This window comes from Camelus dromedarius, chromosome 6 (assembly GCF_036321535.1).
Source record: "Camelus dromedarius isolate mCamDro1 chromosome 6, mCamDro1.pat, whole genome shotgun sequence".
Lineage (NCBI taxonomy): Eukaryota > Metazoa > Chordata > Mammalia > Artiodactyla > Camelidae > Camelus > Camelus dromedarius.
Window position 1 is genome coordinate 1,214,705 of NC_087441.1, and position 14,865 is coordinate 1,229,569.

The window sequence follows — 14,865 nt, forward strand, 5'->3', positions numbered from 1 at the left end:
ATTCCCACGACGACAAAATAGTCACTTTGAAAAATTCCAGCACCCAGTATTTCAATGTCTGAAGGCTTCTGTCTTTTTATGTTAATAAACTCAGTCTCTTTCTTGTGTTTAGACACGATCTAACAGATCCATCTTCCACCCTGAATGGACTGAGGATGCCTTAGAATGTGTGGGTTTAGACAGACACACGCACTTAGACACACCCAGACACAGACACGCAGACAGACAGACAGACGTGCGGGGCTCCCTCCCGGGCGAGCTCTAGGAGACGGCGGGCGGCTAACTGCTGAAACGCCAGGTGAAAAGCTGCCCTAGAATTCTCTGGGAAAGCAGAACAGAGACACAGAAGAACGTTAGCTGAGGGCATGATGCACATCAGCCCCCGGCGGCTTCTGCCTTTCAGTTAAACGTTCGCACAACTTTCGACAGCAGGGAGGTCACACACAGCAAGGTGACCCCCGTCCAGGATTTCAAGTGCAAAGTCGGCTGGTGCAGAAATGGACCCTGGGCGTCGATGCGCTGACCCCCCAACCCCGCTCGTGGGCGCCCACGGCCTCGGGCCACATGTGACTCCCACCATCCGACTCACGTCGATTTAAATCTGAAGCCACCCTGGGGTGTCACACGCCTCAACCTCATCTCGCGGGAAGCAGGGCTCTGACCTCGGGGAGGAGGAAGCTGGCACCACCTGCACGAAGCCTCACAGGTGAGTCCGCTCTACGCAGTGATCCGCAGAAGCTAGTGAATTTGAGTCAAATAAAATAAACTGTGCAGAACACTTTACCCTTCACTAGACATCCACGTGAGGCTTCAAGTAGCATCCAGAAAACACTCGGTGGAGAGTATTCCGAACGTTCCTGCTCTAAATCCTTCCAGCCTAAATGCATGCCATTAAAAATTCATACCAGCAAGTTAAACCTCCTCCCCACTCGTGCTGAAAAATCCCAAATGCGGGCGCTTGCGTTTAGTTCGTCCTTGACGTGGCGTGGGGTCTCTCTGGGCGTGGCCTCCGACCCTCGGCTTAGAGTCACCTCGAAGGAACACCCTGCTCACCCTGGGACCAGGAGGCTCGGAGGTCAAGCTTCCACCCGCCAGTCCACGGAGCCCTGAGTCTCGGGGACGGAAGGGCCAGCGGCAGGACCGGGCCGCCCTCTCGCCCCCGGAGGCGCTGCGGGGGCTCAGCCCGGTGGTAGGGGGGCAGATCCCGGCTGAGACACAGCTGCCCTTGACCCCACACGTTCCAGAGCAGGCCCTCCCTCACCTGAGCTGTCTTTGGGGTCAAAAAATCACATTCTTTCACTTTCACATTTCTCCTTAAAAAGGGAAAGAAAGCAACAAATACATTGGGCGAATCTATTTTAAGTAAAATCTTTAGAGTTATTTTCTGCTTAGAAAGTAGTTTTGTTTGGAAACTAACTACAGTTTACAGGGGTTTTATGACTAAACGTGACACCAAACAGGTGGGAAGACCGGGGACCTGGGAAGGCGTGTGCTTCTGTGTCGCGGCTGCCAGGCCAGAGGCGAGGTGGCACTCGGAGTAGGACGCCCGGCTCAGGGGGCGACGCGGGTGGTGTGGCAAAGACTGAAGGAGGCTCGGTGGGCGGTGCGGCCCAGGGACCCTGCTTCATGAACTCGACTTCCAGGTTCATTGTTTTTCCAGCACTAAGAAAACGCCTGGAACGTAACAGGCACTCAGCACATTTGTTTTGCAACAGTAACTCGTGCTTATGATGTTAAGAGCTGGAAGACCACCTGGATTTTACTTCTCTGGTAACTCCATTTGCAACGTGAGGATAATCAACCCGCTTAATGACGTGACCGGCCGTCTACGGGCCGCATCGCCAGCCGCCGCTCTCGGCGGGCCGGGCGTGGCCGCCCCCGCGCACGCGCGGGAAGAGCGCAGAAGGAAGCCCGCCCGCGGCTCCCCGCTCCCGCGGGAGGCGCTCACTCCCCTCTGCGGCCCCCAGGCCGGCCTCGGCCTCCTAAGACGGGCGCGGAAGGTGGAGCCGCCCTGCCCTGTGCCCGGATTGACCTTTGGTAGGATCGTTCGAATCTGACCATCACGCCACTTTGTGTAATGACAGAGAGGGGGGAGCGGTGGCCCCTGGGCCCAGGCTCGCGCCCCTGTCCCAGGCAGTGCCCGGCTCCCGCCACGGCGACGGCAGACCGCCAGGTGCGGGCCCAGCAGGTCCCCTCTCCGACGGCATGAGGTCCGTGAGCCTCTGGACCCAGGAGCCCACGCAGGGCCCCAAGCTGTCTGAATGGCCGTCCGCTCTCAGAGGCAAGCACGTAATTCCAAGAAATTCCCTGTGGCTTGAATTATCCAGAAGTAGATTTTTGATTTTTGGTGGGTTTTTTTTTCTTTTTTTTTTCTTTTTTTGGTCTGTAAGTTAAGAATGTTAAATGGCCAAGTTATGATTCTACAAGCGTCCAGCGTCAAGATGGGGCATTTGGTTTCCATCAGTGGCGAGTATGCTCTGGGAACGTGGGCGGGGTGGCGCTCCGGGAGCTCACGGGACAAGCACGGAGGGGGTTCTAACCCAAATCCACCCCAATACACAGAAATAGTTAACGGCTGCTGCATTGTTACAACGGCAGCACTCAACTTCGTGAAAATTTCACACTGACTGTCCCCTGTCGGTTGTACATTGCTTTAAACTCTACATTCAGTCGGCAAATAGAGAGGCAAATAAACCCACTCCTCACGCATCTTAAAGAGGCATCTGCTCCAACTGCAACATCGAAACCGGCATGGCACGGAAATGACAGGGACGCCGCTCTCTCTGAAGTGACCAACACGTCACCGTAGGTCATGGGAAGAAACGGAGGGGGAGGGGGCGGAGCTCCAGCCAGCCCCGGCTGTTTGAAAGCCCCCAAGCCGCGCGTCTGTTCCCACCCGAGTCCCAGATGCAGGGGGACCGGCTGCAGCCCTCCTGGAAAGCACACTGCTCCCTTGCCTGTTCTCTTGGCCCCTTTTCAGCTTTATTAGTGAACAGAATTTATGGTGTGACTGTCTGGGCACAAAATGCCTCACACTCGCTCCAAGGACATACTGTAGCTACAGAAGTGGGTCTGGAAAATTCTCGAAATGTCCCTTCTGAGGGTTTTACGTCATGTTTGAAAGCTCATCATAAGCAAAGTAGGATCGATTAAGTCCACCCACCCTTAACATTTGCTTGGAGGGCTATAAAATGTGGAAGCGTCATTGCCAAGCAGGAAGAAATTCCGTGGTTTGTTTATATAAACATCCTGGCTGAAGTGAGAACTGCTAACTCACATGATTGTATTTGGTAAACCTGGCCCCATGTGGGACATCCAGTTTCTCTTATTGGAAAAATGCAGTTACATTTGACAGTAAGTAAGGGCCACTCTGAAGGAAGCAGATCTCCTTTAGACAAACTCACAATGGCCCCGAGAATAGACAAAGGGCCGTCTGATGTGTCCCTCTGAAGGTCACCCTCCCTCCCGAGACAGCCCAGCTCCCGGAAGAGACCACCCATTTCTGCCCCATCCCTGGGGCCATCGGGGTCAAGGAAAGAGGTGACTCCTGGAGCGGGAACCTCCCCAGCACAGACGCCCTGGGCTCTGTGGAGGACATCCATCGCACCTGTAAACGGAGAAGAACAGTGAGCGAAGGACATGAGCCGGCCGATGTCCCCACGACACTGGATGCGTCCCATCACCGAGACACAGGCAAACAGGGCTCCAGGACGAAGCCCAGGGAGACAAGTCTCAACCACATTTTAGAAAAATGTCAGTGAGGTCTCGTGATGCGGTAGAAAAGGGTGCAGGGAAAGGGGCTTTTCAATGAAAGTAAAAGCATGGAGGACCCAAGCAACAATGGTGGGGCCAGGAAAGCGGGAGGAGGGGACCAGAGAGGGACTGGGGAAGGCCAGGGCACGGCCGGCTGAAGGCCAGGCGAGCGTGGGTGGGAGCAGAGACACCTGCGGCCGGCGGACCCAGTAGGGTCACACAGGGGAGCGAAGGCAGAGTTGCATGATCGTCATCTTAGCAAAAGCTGGTTTTGACTCTGTGCCAAAGGAGCATTCATCGATGGACAAAAAGGAAAGTTTGGGATTCTGGAAAGAATTCAGCAGGAAAATAGAGCAACTGATGCTCACAAAATTCACATGAAAAACGTCCACTTTAATACATTAGATGAAAATATTTGTTTTCTTTCCTATTCAGGAGGGTTTTAACTACGTAGTTTGTGTTGAGGAGTTAACGTGAGAAGGAAGGAGGACTGAAAAAGACGAGTGAATGGAGGGCTTGTGCTATGAGCGGCCGGGGAATAAGCCACTGAGTTTCTCCAAGAAAAACCACCCAGAGAATCTCTGCTTGGAAGGACACTGGGGGAAATGGAGAAGCTGGGAGATTATTGAGAACTGGTGATTGGGTTGAATACAGATTTTTCTCCTAGTGGAAGAGGACTGAACATAGTTTGAGATGAAAGGAAAGAGAAAAGCCTTTGCCATAAATGAGGTTCCTGTGTCTGGAGAAGCGGGAAGGGGACGGACAACTCCTGGGCCGTCATCACAGACGGGGCGGCTATGTGAGGCGGCGTCCCTCGGAGGAGAAAGGCAAGTTCTGGGCCGGGAGTCAGACGCTGGGTTGTTCCCTGTCCGTGGATCACCAGTCTGACGACTCTACGAGGCTCTCATCTCACAGACTCAGTGTCCTCTTCCCTGCCTGGCCCCCCGCCGCGCAGGCTCACTGGGCGAACGAAATAGCGCACACAAAGCCGCAGGGCCCTCGGCGAGTTCAAAGGATGATCCCCACTGAGCAGAAGTGTAACCCGGCCCATTAGGCACAGACGGAAAGGTCCTACAGAGAAAACCCAGTCATAACCCTAAAGAGTTCTTCACGGACACTCAGCATCACAAATGTGGGTTCCTCTAAGACCACACAGCCAGCACCAGGAGGGGAGACAGCAGGGTCTTCTGTAACCTGCAGATTCGCTAAGGCTCAGGCTTACGCTGCACTGTCCTCATCACCCGGCCCATCGAGCCAAGAGACGACCAAGGCTCGAGTGACAGACAAGGAGGAACTTAGGTCAGGATTCCAGCTACAAGTTCTCTGTTTCGGGGTCTGGCAGTCGAGGTGTCTGGTCAGTTTCTCACAATTACACATGTAACTTGTGCCACCAAACCTCAAAACTCCTTACAGAAGAGCAGCCTCCCACTCAGTGTATTAACCCCTCAGCCCCCAGGCCACCGGCTTGACCGCAGCCTGGATGGCTCTCCCGCCTCGGCTTACCCAGTCCGCCTGCTGGCACCGAGCCCACCGGGAACGCGCTGACTCCCGACGTAGCTACGGTGGCTGGACTGTGCTTTCTTCCACGGCCAGTTCGCCGCAGGCTTTCCTAGGCCCAAGCAGCGCGTCTGCGCCGCTCTCGCTCCACGACCTGGTGGAGACTCGTGGCTCGGAGACCCCAGAGCTGTGAGCGACCTCTGAGAAGTGATCAGCACTTGGGAGGCAGTCTGCCTCTGTGTTTTTCCATTAACATGTGAGACTACAAACATGAGTACAGTTCCAGCCTGCTTCCGTCAACGTTAACCTGCCACAATCATGCAACGACTGTGTTTCTAGAAAGTTACCTCTGGAGACTCGTAGCATGTCCGTTAGAATATTGGCCTGTTTCCCACACTAGCAGATCTGGGCGACTTACAAGGTGCCTGACAGTTGGTTCAAATAATCTGACCGCCAGAGTGTCTGCCAGACATTTAGGCACTGGAAGGAGAAGGCCCGTACGCAGTGACCTCGCTGAACGGAAGACACCTGATCTTAGTGTGATCACGCCAGGGGCAGTTTACGGGGAGCAGCCGTGAACCACATCCGTTCTCAGACGACAGACTTCAGACGGGGCCGTGCTTCGGGAGGACACAGGCTACTCCCACCAGCTTTGCCGCCAGCCCTCCTTCTGGAGGACTTCCCACCGACACCTAGGGCGGTGCTGTTCTCTTTCCGACAGGGATGAAATCTTGAGAAGCTTTTTTAAAAAACGAAAATGCTCAAAACTGTCTGCGTGCCCATCCCCACGCCCCTGGCTGTGGATACAGCACTCGGCCGCCCGCAGCCCCTCGGGCCCTACTCGCTCCCTCGTGGGCCCCGCCCTTGGGGGCCCCGCACCGTCTGAGAGGACTGCCCCCGAGCCCTGCGCGCGCGCTCCCCGCTGCAGCGGATGGTGGCGCCGTGCCGTTACCTGCTAAGACATCCTGTGTCCCCTTCCTCACACAGTCTGCTCTGCGAACAGTCTTCTCTCCCGGACAGACCTTGTTTTTAAAGACGTGCGGAACATTGCGATTTCCCAGCAGCCACCCCTGACAAACTCCCCAGAAATTACTGCAGGTGTGGACAGCATGCCCTGACGTGCTGACAGCGCTGGACCATCACACACACAGCCACTCACGCCTAACTCACCGCTTTCTGTTTACTCTCATCTCGCTGTTCATTTCCAGGTTGAGTCACGAAGAAGCAACTCAGCAAATTTAGTTTTCAAAGTCAAAGCGTTTTGATGGAATCCTCTGGTAAACACGGCGGACGGCGTGGTACGAAATGGGCACGGCGAGCCCAGGCTCAGGCCAGCCCCCCTCCACCCTGGCTTCAGGGAGGCCATGGAAATGGAGAAACCCGTTTGCCAAACGGACTCACCCCATCTCACTGCCCCTGAGGTGGGCAAGACAAGTGTGTTGAGAGAGAAGGATAGTGTCTTGCAAATTTGAAGGGCAACTTAAAATACTAGAAAAGATACTCATAACACTTTTGGACGCTGTCATAACAGCACGCCTTAGAAGCACATGCTTTCAGTGACAGTCACACTGTTTGGTTCTAGACGAAGAAAAATTAGGTTCATTTTTTTTATTAAGGTGAGCTACTTCATTAATTAAGTGGCCAAGCTCTCAGAAAACTAGGATTGAAGGAAGCCTTCTCTATCTGCTAAAAATGTATTTACATGAAATCTGCGGTACCCCCCGTGCTCACTGATACAAGACTGAGTGCCTCCACCCTAAGACTGGAAAGAACCTCACGCCTTCCACGCGCCAGTACACCGGAGGCCCTGGCGGGCGCCAAACAGGCAAAAGAAAGAACAGTATGAAGACTGGAAAGAAAACTGTAAACTGTCTTTAATTACACACGACAGGAGTGTGCACGTGAAAGGAACTGAAGCATCTACAGAAAAAAACTGCTAGGAATAATAAGCAAATGCAGCAAGGGCTCGAGATAGTCAGTATGCGAACCACCTGAATTCCTACGGACCAGCAGTGACGACCGGAGGACAGCAGTTTTAAATGGCGTTCACGGTGCCATCAAAACCACACAATACCTAGGAATGCATTTATGAAAGGACCTGCAGGATGTGGAAACCTGAAAGGCATTACTGAGAAAAATTAAAGGGACTCTACCGAAGCAGAGAGGAATAAACTAATGTCAAAAAGTTAATTCTCCCCAGATTCACCTACGGATTCAAAATAATTCCTGTCAAAATCCCAGGAAGCTTCTTTGTAGAAATTGACATTTTAGTTCTCAAATGTACGTGGAAATACGAAAGACCTAAAATATCCAAATCACTCTTCCAAGACAACGAAGTTGGTGGACTACTGTCACGTTACTTGAAAAATAATTATAAAGCTGCCTATTGAGACAGTGTGTTGTTGGAATGAGGGTAGTTAAATAGATCGATGGGAAAGAATAAACAGTTCATAAACAGACACAAAAACACATGGTCAGTTGGTATTTAAGGCGCCCACGCAAGTCGGTGGAAGGGACCGTCTTCTCGCTGATGATTCCAGAACCGTGGGCTCGCTGCGTGCAATTCTTAAAGCCTTCAAACCGTACACACACCTTTGAAATGAACTAAGAGACCTAAACAAAAAGCTAGAAGTATGAAGCCTGGGAAGGAAATACAATGGACTACCTTTGTGACGTCGGCTTAGAGAAGGATTTTTAGGGCAGACACAGGAAGTCCTAGTCACAAAAGAAACTTCGGTAAATGGGACACTACCAATACATTTTAAAACTTACATGTGCCGAGAGGCACCGTGAAGGAAGCGAAAAGACAAGCCCAGAGGCAGAGAAGACGTCCCTGAGGCGCACGCCCAACAGAGATGCAGGCTGTGTCAGCAGCCCAGCAGCCCCACGCAAGTGACAGTGATCTACGTAAATGGGCCAAAGAGGGGGACAGACAACTCAGAACGAAAGGCGTACGACTGAACGACACGCACATGAGAGAACCGCTGGGCCTCCCTGTCACCAGGGAAACGCAGCGTGGACCCCAGGAGATGTCGCAGGCTGGTGGGAGGGGCCCTGGTGAGACACGCCCAGGCGCCGGTGACGCTGGAACCTGGGGCTCGCCTGTGTTCCTCACACGACTGTACGATGTACCTGGAAGCGTTAACCCCAGAGTAATTAAGACACGTCCACAAAACCCCGGGGGCAGACTGCACCTGGCAGCTTTACGTATAACAGCCTCAGCCCGGAAACAACTAAATACCCAGTAGCTGGGAGACGCACAGGTGGGGTACAGACGTACAATACAGCATCGTGCACACAGAGTCACTGCGTAACAAGTGTGGCCGACCGGGCGGATCCTGAAGCCATTCTAATGCGTAGGAAAGGCAGAAACCAGGAGTCATTCTATTTAGACAAAACTCTAGCCTGGGGAAAAGTAAGGCGAGCGGTGCAGATCCGAGCAGCGGCGCCCTCCGAGAAGATCCCGCCGGGGAGCAGCTGGGAGAGCATCCCTGGGGCGTGGCTGCCCGTCCCGGGAAGGCGCACTGCCCGCGGACACGCGTGCCAGAGCCCGCCTCAGCGTGTGCCGAGGGTCCCAGCGGACAAACCAACGCCCAGGTGCCTCCTGCTGGGAATAAAACAGGAGTCCCAGGATATGAGAAAGTCTCAGCCACATCGTACTGGGCAGCGTTTTCTGTTCCCGTGGTGAGTCTGAGGACGGAGAGTAACAGACTCGGCGAGGAAGCCAGTACAGGCGAGAGTCCGCCCTCAGCTCCCCACGGCCCGGCGCCCAGCAAATGCTCAGGGGTCTCTTCCTGCTTGTCCAACGAGACATGCGACCCACCGAACAAGCAATCCCACCACGACCTATGATGCACACAGACGGGACGGGAGCTCGACTGGCCACGCTCGACTTCACGCCCCTCAGGCCAGCGCCGCCCACGAGGAGGGTCTCGGGCCTCCGAGTCCTGACCTAAGTGGGTAAAGGAGGTTTTTGCCACAGTGTGAGTGACACCATGGGAACATCCCACGTGGCATTTGTGGGTCCACGTCCCCCAAGTGAGCCTGCCTCCCAGGAGCACCTAACCTGCGGGCGGTGTTCACATCCCCAAGTCTGTCACAGAACCAGCCTGGCGTGTCCGTCTGTGCCCTCGCTCTGCTCGCCCTGTCCTGCGTACAGCCCTCGCATCCTGCCTGGACGTCCTCGGCTGGCCTCACGTCCTGTTGCGTCGGCAGGCCTGCTGCATCACCGAGGCCTGCGTGGACTAGTCTGTTTGCCTTCGATGGCCTCCGCCAAGTCCAATTACAGTGGCAGCCGCAACCCGGAGGGCTCGGAAATGGACTGGTTCCATAACTGACACTCACACCCACCATGACAGTGCCTCGGCAGGGCCCTCAATCCCTCCCACCCAGGGTAATTATACCCTGAGCCCCACAAGTAAATGGTGCCGTGTGGGCCCAAGCCTTCCTCTCTCCCAGTCACCAGGGTTTGTGCAGCTCTCCCCTCACTAGCAGTGTCTCCCCTATTCCATGACTCTGGGCTCAGACATGGGAACGTCCTGGCTTGGGGGGTGTCTGTAAGTGTGACACAAGCTGGGGCTTGCAGTCCGCAGGTGTTTGGACCACTCTCTTGTGCCTTAGGTATTGCTAGGAGACATCCCCCAGTCTTCTCACTCGAGCCAGGAGGATGAGAGGTGCATGGAGCCGATCCAGGCCCACGAGCGAGGTGGAGCCTCCCAGCAGAACCCTGCCAAGCTCAGTAGATGCCTGAGAAGTGAACGCTTGTCTCTGATCACCACTGACAACCTGAGGCTATTTGTTACGAAGCGGTCACTGTCAGATACAACAGTCATTCGGGTGTAAGCTTCCAGGGGCAAAACTACATCTTCTATTTTCTTTGCATCTCCTTACAGTATTTTCAGAAATCCCTCCCAAAACATCTCTGGTTAGGGCACCAAGCACCTAGCTCCTCCTGGGGCAGTTTGCCACACGCCCTCATTAGCACGTGGGCCTTGCCTTTCACGTGCGCGTTCACCTGTGCTCAGCAAACACCGCACGGGGGGGCCGGCTTCTCACAAGGAAGCTGGGCTGCAGAGGGACAGTCCATGGTGGGTGGACTGCAGGACAGCGGGGGCCAGACCGGGGGCTCTGGAGCCTGCAAAGGAACTTCCACAAGCAGTGGAGAGCCTCGTAAGGGTTTTTAAGAGCACCAGGATCATATCTGTGCTTTAAAGATCCTGGTGGCAAGCTTTCAGACCCAGGACCGGTTCAAGGCTGTCTTCAGTACCTACAAGGGACAATGAGGACTTAATCTGAGGCCCCCAGACACTCATGATATAAAGTGACCAACCCTGCGGACGTCAGTGAACCCACATGAAATGCACAGGTAACTCAGCACCCGGCGGTGACTGCTCGGTGCCAAATTAAAGGTGTGACCACTGTTTCTGTGGGTCCCGGGCCCCCAGTTACCTCTGGAGCCCTCAGGTGTGCACGCCATGAACCTTGTCAGTACCCTGTACCTCCTTCTGCTTGTTTTAAAATGTATTAAAAATATTATCAGGATTCATAAAATGTAGCATTTTTCCCGCAGACACACCACTGCTCTGTGGTCAGACGTTCCCTCACTGGCGGCTGCTAAGCGCTCACCAGCTCCGTAGAGCGCAGCGGCCGGTGAAGCGCCGTGAGGCTCACAGAGGACCTCACGTGTAAGAATGTTCCAGGGGTAAAACGATAAACAGTCTGTCAAGTAGGACCCACTTACAAGAAGCGTGTGGGTTTCACACACACACAGCAGGGGCCGGAGACTGGTCAGTACAACGGCACCGGTCAGCAGCCACTTGGGACCACACGCCTTTCACGGGTTAACGCACTTAATCACGCGTTACTTCTGTGAGGTGGGGTCACAGCCGTCTTTTTACAAAGCCGGTGACTGAGCCCGAGAAGACAAACCCCGTGCACAGGCGAGGCCGTCAGGGACGTGAGCGCAGGGCCACCTGCCCCAGAGTCCTGCTCCAGCGTCTCAGAGCTGGAGACTCCACTTCTACACACGTCGTCTTCGTCGCTCATGGAACTGGCGGTGGGTTTCTTCCTACCTGCACAGCACAGATGGTCAAAGAAGGGAAAACACAGAACGAAGAGCTGCCCCCTTAGAATCGGATTTTGTAGAAATGGCAGCGGGTGGGGGGGGCGCCTTGAAACGCACAGTTTTACGGGAGTGTAATTATTCACGTGTTCACTTCCTGCAAGAAATTGAAGTGGGACCGATGGTGCCACGGCTTTGCCCATAAGCGACACATGTTTATGACTTACTAACTCCAAGGAAGGTTTTTGAATTAGCTTCTTAATCTGGGATTGTTGCCGTAGTTTTCAAGGGCACAGCGGACACGGAGCCCAGCCTCCTGTGCTTTGCCCTTTAATCCTGGCAACAACAGAGCGAGGCGTAGGCACACATACTAGCAGGTGTGTTTCTCAGGTGAGGAACCAGAGGCTCTGAAAGCTTGTGTCTCACTCAGGACGGCAGAGCGAGGAAAGCACAGGAGCCCCGGGGCGCCCCCGCCTCCCGCCGCCTAGGACGGGGCACCAGCCCTGCCCGGCAACGCCCACAGGACGGTAAACCGGGAACGTGGGAGGCCCACAGTCAAGCTTGTACTTCCACAACATAAAGACCTGCAGGGGATTCGTGGATCTAGTTTCTTTGGAAAGAAAATAGTGACCACGGTCTCCATCCTAATTCATTTCTTCCTGTATTTACTCTGACGGCAAAGACCTGAGTGACCGTAGCCCTAAGCCGTTTCCAGCCAGAACGCGAGTCCCAGGCCCCGGGAGAGGGGGTGACCCAGCGCGTGAGCCCCGGCAATGACAGCCACCCCAGAAGGACCTCAGAGCCCCCAGTCACACCCTCTTCCCGTCCTAACCTCTCTCTGCAGCTTCCAGAGGATTCTGTCAATGGCAGTCTCACCAACATCACTCTCGAAAACCCAAATCCAAGTGTCCATACTCCAGTCTTTCCCTTTCCTCTACACGGACCCTCGTTCTCCACGATGCTTCCTAGACACCCCCAGCACCCCCGTCACCGCACCGGCCTTGGCGCGTCTCACCAAGGGGCGCCCCCCCCCCCAGGGAGCCTCTCCCGCTGCTGCCCCCACACAGGGGGCGTTAGACACAGCAAGACGCACTCCCGTCCCGGCACACGGGGCCCCAGGAGCCCCCGCCCCGCCTCCTGCAGGCGCAGGACGATGAGAAAGGACCAGGCGACCAGGTCACGGAGAGTATGCCGTCCCGCAGGCCTTATTTCACTCTCGGAGGAGGGGCCTGCACTGAAAGGTCTTCAACTCCCAAAACCAGGAAGAGATGATAGCCAGCTCCTGGAAACCAGGGCAGCAGATGTCAGTGATTCTCGGAGGCCTCGCGGCCATCGCGGTAGAATTAGGACCCAGCACCCTTCGTTCCCCCACCGGCCCCCGTGAGCGCCCTCAGCACCAGGCAGCCCCCCAGCATCCTCCTTAGCTGTGCTGGTGCCAGGCACACGGGTCACCCCCAAACTAGGGCATTCAGCCCCAGAGACCGTGTCCACAGAGGGGGGCTGCAGGGACAATGGTGACAGCTGGGTTGGGTGTGTTTCCCTCGTCTCCCAGGGCCATGGAGCCTCTCCCCACAATGGTCAGCCCTTGTGGTGGGCGTGAGGCCGGCATCCATCCACCCCGACTCCAGGAAGGGTGTGTGACCCCGGCGTGGCCAGGGAGCATATCCCGTCCCTCTGGCCCGTGACTGGTCCAAGGGTGGACGAGTGACCTAAGAAGGTCTGCTGAAAATAACTCCTGGGACTTCCACCCACTGTGTTGCCAGCACGGCAGGTGAGAAAGCCCGGAGTGCCGCGTCCCACCGGTGGGGAGGGGCTGCCTGAGAAGGAGGGGAAGCAGATGAGGCAGGGGCTGGGGTCTCGGTGACTCGGGCGGGCCTTGAAGGCCCCTGAGCCAGAAGCTGGGACACGCAGCCAACAGTCAGCACGCTCTCTTCTCTACGTGGATTATCTTTCAGTTGTGATGCAGGCGCTTGCAACCCAAAGGAAATGACTCCCTCCCGCCTCCCCGGCCTGGGCCTGGCCACAGAGCCCATCAAAGGGCCTACCGACTGGGGGCGGGAGTGTCAGAAGCGCAGACTCCTGCCCCCGCCCCCCCACCCCGTGCAGATGCTGCATTTTAACGAGGTTGCCAGGTGACCCCAGCACACACCAAGGTCTCAAAGCCTCTGCTTTGCGGGGGGGGGGGGGGGGGGATGGAGGAGGTTAACGGGTGAATGTAATGCTTAACAAATGAACAGATGGGCCAAAGGCTGTGTTGACGGGTCCAACAGAAGCTTCAGAAACACGCACCTCCTTCAGCCGGGCCCCAGCACTAGCCCCAGGGAGCTCATCCACGGACCGGACCCGGTGTGCCCAGGAGGCCGCTTTTTCCCAGTGACCCGAGAGGGTGTGTGGGACACCCTTTTGAGACAAGCTGCCGGAGAATAATCTCGGGTAACACGGGACCCACTTACAGCCCTCTGCCAAGTGCAGGAGGAGAGGCCGTGTGCACAGCGGGGCGCAGCAGGGCGCGGCATGCCCACCAGCACAGGTGCCAGAAGTCTCTCCGGATTGTCAGTTCACAGGGAATTGTATGTTACTTTCACTGGTTGTTAATATTTCCTACTATAAGCATGTGTCATCTTTGCACCCCGGCAGGGCTGATGCTCAGGTTCTCACCACGCAGCCCACGTCGGGAGCGACAAGAGAGCTGAGTTTTTGCAGAGGCTGTGCTTCCGGCCACGGCCTCGACAAAGGGCTGCCTGGGCCTCTGTGCTTCCCCTGTCGGAGACGATGCCTGGGTACCTCATCAGTCATCACTTAATCAGTCATGAACTTCGCTGCAAGTGATGTGCCCTTGGAAAAGATGAAGGAATGAAAACCGGAAAGGAGAAAAAAATGTCCAAAAATAACACTGCAAAAAAGCAAATAAAGCAGAAATCGTTCCAAAGAAGGATCAGAAACATTCCCACCAATTGTAACAGCCTTCCACTCTCCATCCACGACAGAGCACCTACAATACACTTCTTAGTCATTAAAATCACGTTATCTTGGAATCTCCCCAGTTCTCAGTTTTCTCAAATTATCTCCCAAGTCACACGAGCCTTTCCCGTAGGCTCGTCGATGTCCCAGCCGTCTGGTCGGAAACAGATGTTGTTTTAAGCTCTTCTCTCCCAGGACTGCCTTCAGTGCCTCTGTTCAAAGAGGGGCGCTTCCCAAAGGAGCAGCAACATGACCGTGGAGAACCCAGACGTGGCGGGAGACTGGCTTCCTTCTGGCTGAGACTGAACGTCCACAGCAAGGACGTGAGTCGTGCAGAACGGGGAGGGGTGCCCGAGACCCACACTGGCAGCTGTGTCAAGATTCCTCTGGTTGCTCCTGGAGAGATTCAGCCAAGAACTTGCATCTTTTCCGTATCTCCCTGTACAATATCTGATCTCTCATTTCCTTGCTTTCGAGACATTATTTCTGGTCACTGTTAATTCTTCTCTCAGTTGTTGACTCGCCCACAGCCAGTTCCGAATATTTTTAAGTCTTCCCACTGTTTCACAGCCATGAATAGACCCACACAAACA

The 14,865-nt window shown here is 55.1% G+C and overlaps 1 protein-coding gene across 2 annotated transcripts in view; it reads right to left on the reverse strand.

Moving 5' to 3' along the window:
- Positions 1 to 14,865, reverse strand: part of SMOC2 (SPARC related modular calcium binding 2) — a 142,622-nt gene that overhangs the window by 42,947 nt on the left and 84,810 nt on the right. The window lies entirely within an intron of this gene.